The sequence below is a fragment of the Octopus sinensis genome, linkage group LG11 (assembly GCF_006345805.1).
Source record: "Octopus sinensis linkage group LG11, ASM634580v1, whole genome shotgun sequence".
NCBI classification, from domain to species: Eukaryota; Metazoa; Mollusca; class Cephalopoda; order Octopoda; family Octopodidae; genus Octopus; species Octopus sinensis.
In genome coordinates this window covers 22,966,343-22,973,373 of record NC_043007.1, presented here as the reverse complement: position 1 = coordinate 22,973,373, position 7,031 = coordinate 22,966,343, and positions in this window count along the sequence as shown.

Here is a 7,031-nt window from a genome sequence, read left to right as displayed (position 1 = left end):
TATCATCGTTATCATTATTATTTTGAAACCAGTTACAGCGTTCTCTCTCTCTCCAATGCTAGAAGAATGACAGCCTCCTCCTCCCCCACCTCAGAACAATGCAATAAGACAAGTAAAAATACAACAACACTGGCACGTCACTTTGCCAGTCTCCACAATCGTTGCTTGGTCCAATGCTTTCAAATGCATTACTACTACTACTACTACCACCACCACCACCACCACCACCACCATCACCACCTACTACTACTACTACTTCTACTACTACTACCACCACCACCACTACCACCACCAACTACTACTACTACTACTACTACCACCACCACCACCACTACCACCACGAACATCCCCACCACCACCACCTACTACTACTACTACTACTACTACTACTACGACTGCTGCTGCTACTACCACCACCACCACCACCACCTATTATTACTACTATCACCTCCACTACTACTACTACTATTACTACTATGCCCGGCGTGCATACATTTCTGCCAGCTTGCCACCTTAATATTTCTTTCTACTCTAGGCACAAAGTCCGAAATTTTGGGGGAGGGAGCCAGTCGATTAAATTGACCCCAGTACACAACTGGTACTTAATTTATCGACCCTGAAAGGATGAAAGGCAAAGTTGATCTCGGTAGAATTTGAACTCAGAACGTAAAAACAGACGAAATACCTATTTCTTTACTACACACAAGGGGTTAAACATAGAAGGGACAAACAAGGACAGACAAATGAATTAAGTCGATTATATCGACCCCAGTGCGTAACTGGTACTTATTTAATCGACCCCGAAAGGATGAAAGGCAAAGTTGAGCTCGGCGGAATTTGAACTCAGAATGTAACGGCAGACGAAATGCCTATTTCTTTATTGCCCACAAGGGGTTAAACATAGAGGGGACAAACAAGGACAGTCATAGGTATTAAGTCGATTATATCGACTCCAGTGCATAACTGGTACTTATTTAATCGACCCTGAAAGGATGAAAGGCAAAGTTGACCTTGGCGGAATTTGAACTCACAATGTAACGGCAGACAAAATACCGCTGAGCATTTCACCCAACGTGCTAACATTTCTGCCAGCTTGCTGCCTTACAATTAATACATATCAAGACAAAACTGAGTCGAGTACCACAATGCCTGGGTACTTAAAATGAATGGATGATATATGCTAGAGGAAAAAATGGCATGAATTGATGACATTATAATCATCGTACGAATGACTAAGATAATGTTTTGATGAAGTGTTTAACTCTTTTGATATCAACTGGTCTATGACCAATCTGAATTCTATGATATAAATTCCTTGGTTTAAGGTGATCTAAATTAAAATCTTCCATCAAAATTCCATGTACTTGTTTCAGTCATTTTTCTTCCTTTTTTCTTTCTTTTTTTTTAATTAGTTATTGACCTATTTATTTTTTATTTTTTTGACCTCCTACCAACTTGCCCAAATCAGCCAAGCTGCCAAAGGGCTTAACCCAATTTTTTATGCAATTTCTGAAAAACAAAAAAAATCTCCTAATCTTTACTTATTGTAATAGGAGTGGCTGTGTGGTAAGTAGCTTGCTTACGAACCACGTGGTTCCGGGTTCAGTCCCACTGCATGGCACCTTAGGCAAGTGTCTTCTACTATAGCCTTGTGAGTGGATTTGGTTGACGGAAACTGAAAGAAGCCCATCGTATATATATGTATATATATATATGTGTGTGTATATATGTTTGTATGTCTGTGTTTGTCCCCTCCCCCCAACATCGCTTAACAACCGATGCTGGCGTGTTTACGTGCCTGTAACTTAGCGGTTCGGCAAGTGAGAACGATAGAATAAGTACTAGAATAAGTCGTGGGGTCGATTTGCTCGATCGACTAAAGGCGGTGCTCCAGCATGACCACGTAAATTGGACTAATAGATTTATATTATTATTATATTAGACTACGGTCATGCTGGGGCACCACCTTGAAGATCTTTTAGTTGAATGAATTGACCCCCCCCCCCAGTCCCTTTTCTTCTTTTAAAGTCTGGTACTTATTCTATCAGGCCCTTTTGTTGACCTTCCTTGGCCAGGACAGGCCTCAGTAAATCAAGTTTCCTTTTGTCTATCTCTACATAGCAGTAAAAGATCACTCTCTCTCTTTCTCTCTCTTCTGTCTCTTTCTCGTGCTGGGTCCATACTGAGAAACACATAAATGCCTCAACATTTAATTCTGTTAGACTTTGCCAAACTTTGAGAAGAGTCATTCTTCCAAGACTCGTTGACAGATTTCAAAATACTTTTATACAACTGACCCAGTGTTTCTCTGGTTATAATAATAATAATAATAATAATAATAATTGTAATACTGATAATAATAATAATAATAATAATGATAATAATAGTAATAATGAAATTATTGTATACAGTGCTCAGGTGCACCACAACTTGTCAAAAGTGCGTATAAAGCATATGCAGTAATGTACAAATGTCTGGGAAGTGAACAGTGTATGAGTCAGATACATGCTTGCATGTGTATGGAGGGGAGAAAATCAGGTGTAGTGTTGGTGAATCTCAGGAAGCATGGAAGTTTTGAAGGATGCAGTGCTCCGACAACTAACAACTGATGCCGGCAGTTTGTTCCATGCTTCAGCAACTCTTAGCATGAAAAAATGTTTCCGAAAGTCATGGGAGCTGTGCTGTTTTCTGACTTTGTAAACATGTCCACGGGTGTTAGACAGGCGGAGTTTGAAAAGGTGCTCAGAGTTATTGTTTGTAAGATGGTTAATAATTTTATGGGTGTCTGCCAAGTCAGCTGCGAGACATCAGAGTTTCAATGTATCCATGCCCAGGGAAGTAAGGCGTTCAGAATATGGCAGATGCCATATTATCTTATATCCTATTTTCACATCTTCATCACCCTTGCACATGGTCAGTCCACTGCTGGACAAATGCTTCAGTATGTACTCTCCCACAACCGAAGTCTGATGTTTTCTTCATCAATTTTTGTATGCCAAAGAATTTAACAAAGTCTCATCTCAGCTTCTTCATGGTCCTCCCTTATTTCCTTTTCTGGACATGATGTCCACTCTGCCAATTTGCTATTGTCCTTTCTTCTAAAAACATGTCCTGCTAAAAAACATTTCAGAGTTTTTATTTTCCAGATATTTTCCATCAAACTTGTTGCTACTCTTAATCTGTAATTTCCCCACTTATCCATTTTCTTTAATTTTCGGCATTCTCCTTTCTATTACTCTTTGTGTTGATCTTAATTCATTTTCATAGATAAACATGTGTGAGTGTATGTATATACATATATATATATATATATATATATATATATATATATATATATATATATCATCATTTAGCGTCCGTTTTCCTTGCTAGCATGGGTTGGACTTATATATACTTTATAATTAGGGTTCAGCAAAGATTTGCTTTACCACATACCGAAGTTTAGAAATACCAGCCAAAAAACCTTAGCTATTTCTTCTACTTTAAAAAGGGACACCCAGAAAAATTAAAATACTTGGAAACAATCCACGCAGGCAGAGAGGAAAAATAACGAAAATCAATCCTCTCAGCCTGTGTGGATTGTTTTCAAGTATTTTAGTTTTTCTGGTTGTCCCTTTTTAAAGTAGAAGAAATAGCTAAGGTTTTTTGGCTGCTATTTCTAAACTTCGGTATGTGGTAAAGCAAATCTTTGCTGAACCCTAATTATAAAGTATTACTTAAGTTTACCGTGAAATGGTCCTTTTTCATACCGAATTCTACTTGGTGAAATTATTGATTACTTCTTAATTAATTTTACCCTTTGTTATTATTGATATATATATATATATATATATATATATATATATATATATATATATATATATATATATATATATATTATATATATATATTTATATAGGGAGAGTTCAAGAAAAAAAAAGACAAAGATAGGTGTACAAAACAAGCAGATGTAATAGTATAACGCCCAGGAATTGAAAAAGTCTTTTACGTTTCGAGCCTACGCTCTTCTACAGAAAGGGACACAGAAAAAACAAGGAGAGAAAAAAATGTGTGTAGTGGCTACCGATCTATCATGTATATATATATATATATATATATATATATATATATATATATATACATCTGTGTATATATGAATGCATCCATGTATGCGTGTGTGTGTGTGTGTCACTTCATTCTTCCTCGTACCCTTTCTTTTGTCTCTTTCGCTTAATCGCTCCTCTCCTTCTCTGCTTCAAATTCAATTATATCTCATTCTCGTAAACTTTTGATGCGCTGCCATTGTCAGCAATCACTATTAGGCATTTGAGTGTTGTGGAATAGAAACGAACCTCTGACAAGTTGAGATCGGGGTTTTAGTACCCACAAGCTCATAATATGTGTTGTTAAAATTGAAGGGCTTCAGTTGAAAGCGGAATTGTTACAGAAGGGATAGCAGTTAGCTTTAAAATGAGATGGAGTTGTTTCCCTTTAAAATATCTTTCGATGTTGTTGTCAACATTGTACCTTATAGAGTAGACAGGTGTTGGAAGGTGGTCCAGTCATGGGACTATGTAGTCTGGTTCTTTTAAGACAGTAAGGTATGCTATGGAAGGGAGTCGGTCGCTATTCCTCACAATCCTTATTGGCTGAAATCTGTTCTTGTATGAAGTAGAGAGATGGGAGGGGAAACTGAGGGTGCCGGTGAGGATGATAAACTGAAGGGGGGAGAGAGGGAGAGAGAGAGAGAGAGAGAGAGAGAGAGAGAGAGAGAGAGAGAGAGAGAGAGAGAGAGAGAGAGACCGGAGAAACGGTAAGAGGAAGACAGAAATAAAAGAGAGGAATTAAGGCGGCGAGCTGGCAGAAACGTTAGCACACCGGGCGAAATGCTTAGCGACATTTCCTCTGGTGTTACGTTCTGAGTTCAAATTCCACCGAGGTCGACTTTGCTTTTCATCCTTTCGGGATCGATAAATTAAGTACCAGTTACGCACTGGGGTCGATGTAATCGACTTAATACCTATGTCTGTCCTTGTTTGTCCCCTCTGTGTTTAGCCCCTTGTGGGTAATAAAGAAATAGGTATTTCCTCTGGTGTTACGTTCTGAGTTCAAATTCCGCCGAGGTCGACTTTGCTTTTCATCCTTTCGAGATCGATAAATTAAGTACCAGTTACGCACTGGGCTCGATGTAATCGACTTAATCCCTTTGTCTGTCTTTGTTCGTCCTATGTTTAGCCCCTTGTGGGCAATAAAGAAATAAGAAATAAAAGAGAGATACGGACGGATAGACTGATGAGGCTGGAATTTGAAGGGGAAGTATAGCAGAAGAGAGAAGAAATGTCTAAAGAAACAACGGAACAGTGTCAATAATTGTTATTTTAAGGCGGTGAGCTGGCAGAATCGTTAGCACGCCGGGCCAAGTGCTATTTCGTCTGTCTTTACGTTCGAGTCCAAATTCCGCCGAGGTCGACTTTGCCTATTATCCTTTCGGGGTCGATAAATTAAGTACCAGTTGCGTACTGGGTCGATCTAATCGACTGGCACCCTCCCCCAAAAAAATTTCGGGCCTTGTGCCTAAAGTATAAGAGAATAATTGTTGTTTTCGCCGTAACTGAACTGTTTTATAATAAACTGGAGAAAAATCACCTGCTTCAGTCAGTTTTCTAGCAAATGTTGTATGTGTATATATATACTCTTTTACTTGTTTCAGTCATTTGACTGCGGCCATGCTGGAGCACCGCCTTTAGTCGATCAAATCGACCCCGGGACTTATTCTTTGTAAGCCCAGTACTTATTCTATCGGTCTCTTTTTTGCCGAACCGCTAAGTGACGGGGTCGTAAACACACCAGCATCGGCTGTCAAGCAATGCTAGGGGGACAAACACAAACACACATATATATATATACATATATACGACGGGCTTCTTTCAGTTTCCGTCTACCAAATCCACTCACAAGGCATTGGTCGGCCGGGGCTATAGCAGAAGACACTTGCCCAAGGTGCCACGCAGTGGGACTGAACCCGGAACCATGTGGTTGGTAAACAAGCTACTTACCACACAGCCACTCCTATATATATATATATAATATATATATATATATATATATTATATATATATATATATATATATGTATGTATGTATGTATGTATGTGTGTGTGTGTGTGTGTGTGTGTGTGTGTGTGTATGTATGTATGTATGTATGCATGTATGTATGTATGTGCTGGGTATGACTCTAAACCAGAAGTTCCCGGGCATTGAGGAGTGAGGGACCACCTTTCAACCACCACTGTTCCCGGGAGTAGTAGTGCTTGTAACGTCCCGCTTATGAGTTACCGTAAATCCTCGAGTATAGTCCGCAGGGGATTTTTAAGGGGCTGTACCTCTGAAAAACCTAAACCCTCTGTATAATACGCACCCTTTCTCTAACTTGAGTCAAGGAAGTTTATATAACGTCCCTGGTTTGTAAAAATGTATACAGTAACGTTCTTTATTATTATCATTGTGTATATAACAAAATGCAAACGTGTAGCTTTTTTGTGCATTTTGTTTGCAGAAAATAAAGAAATAACAGTAATAACGTTTAATAAATGTTGCTTACTGCAAGTTATGGATGATTCTTTTATAACTTCATTGCTTTCAGGCTTAGCTTAAGATATTTTCGCGCCCAACATCACAAAATGCGTCGGAATAAACATTGCCGGACAACAAATAGAGACTCGGACATTGCTTAGAAAATAATTTTCATTTTTAACCTCGTATATAGTACGCACTAGGGATTTTGACCTTAAAATTTTTTTTTGGGGGGGGGGATGCGGATTATACACGAGGATTTACGGTAAGTCATTTTGATAAGATCTTATCTGGTCACAAACAACAACATTGGGTGTGTTATCATAGTATTGACCCCAGTGGTCAATGTAAAAAGCAATGTCGACCCAACTGTCATGCGATCCTCAGAAAGCGATCCTGTAATCTTAGTCATTTCACCCTCTCAAATATCAAGAAAGAAGGAAGAAGACGATTTCCGCATTACCGTTCGACTTGCAATGG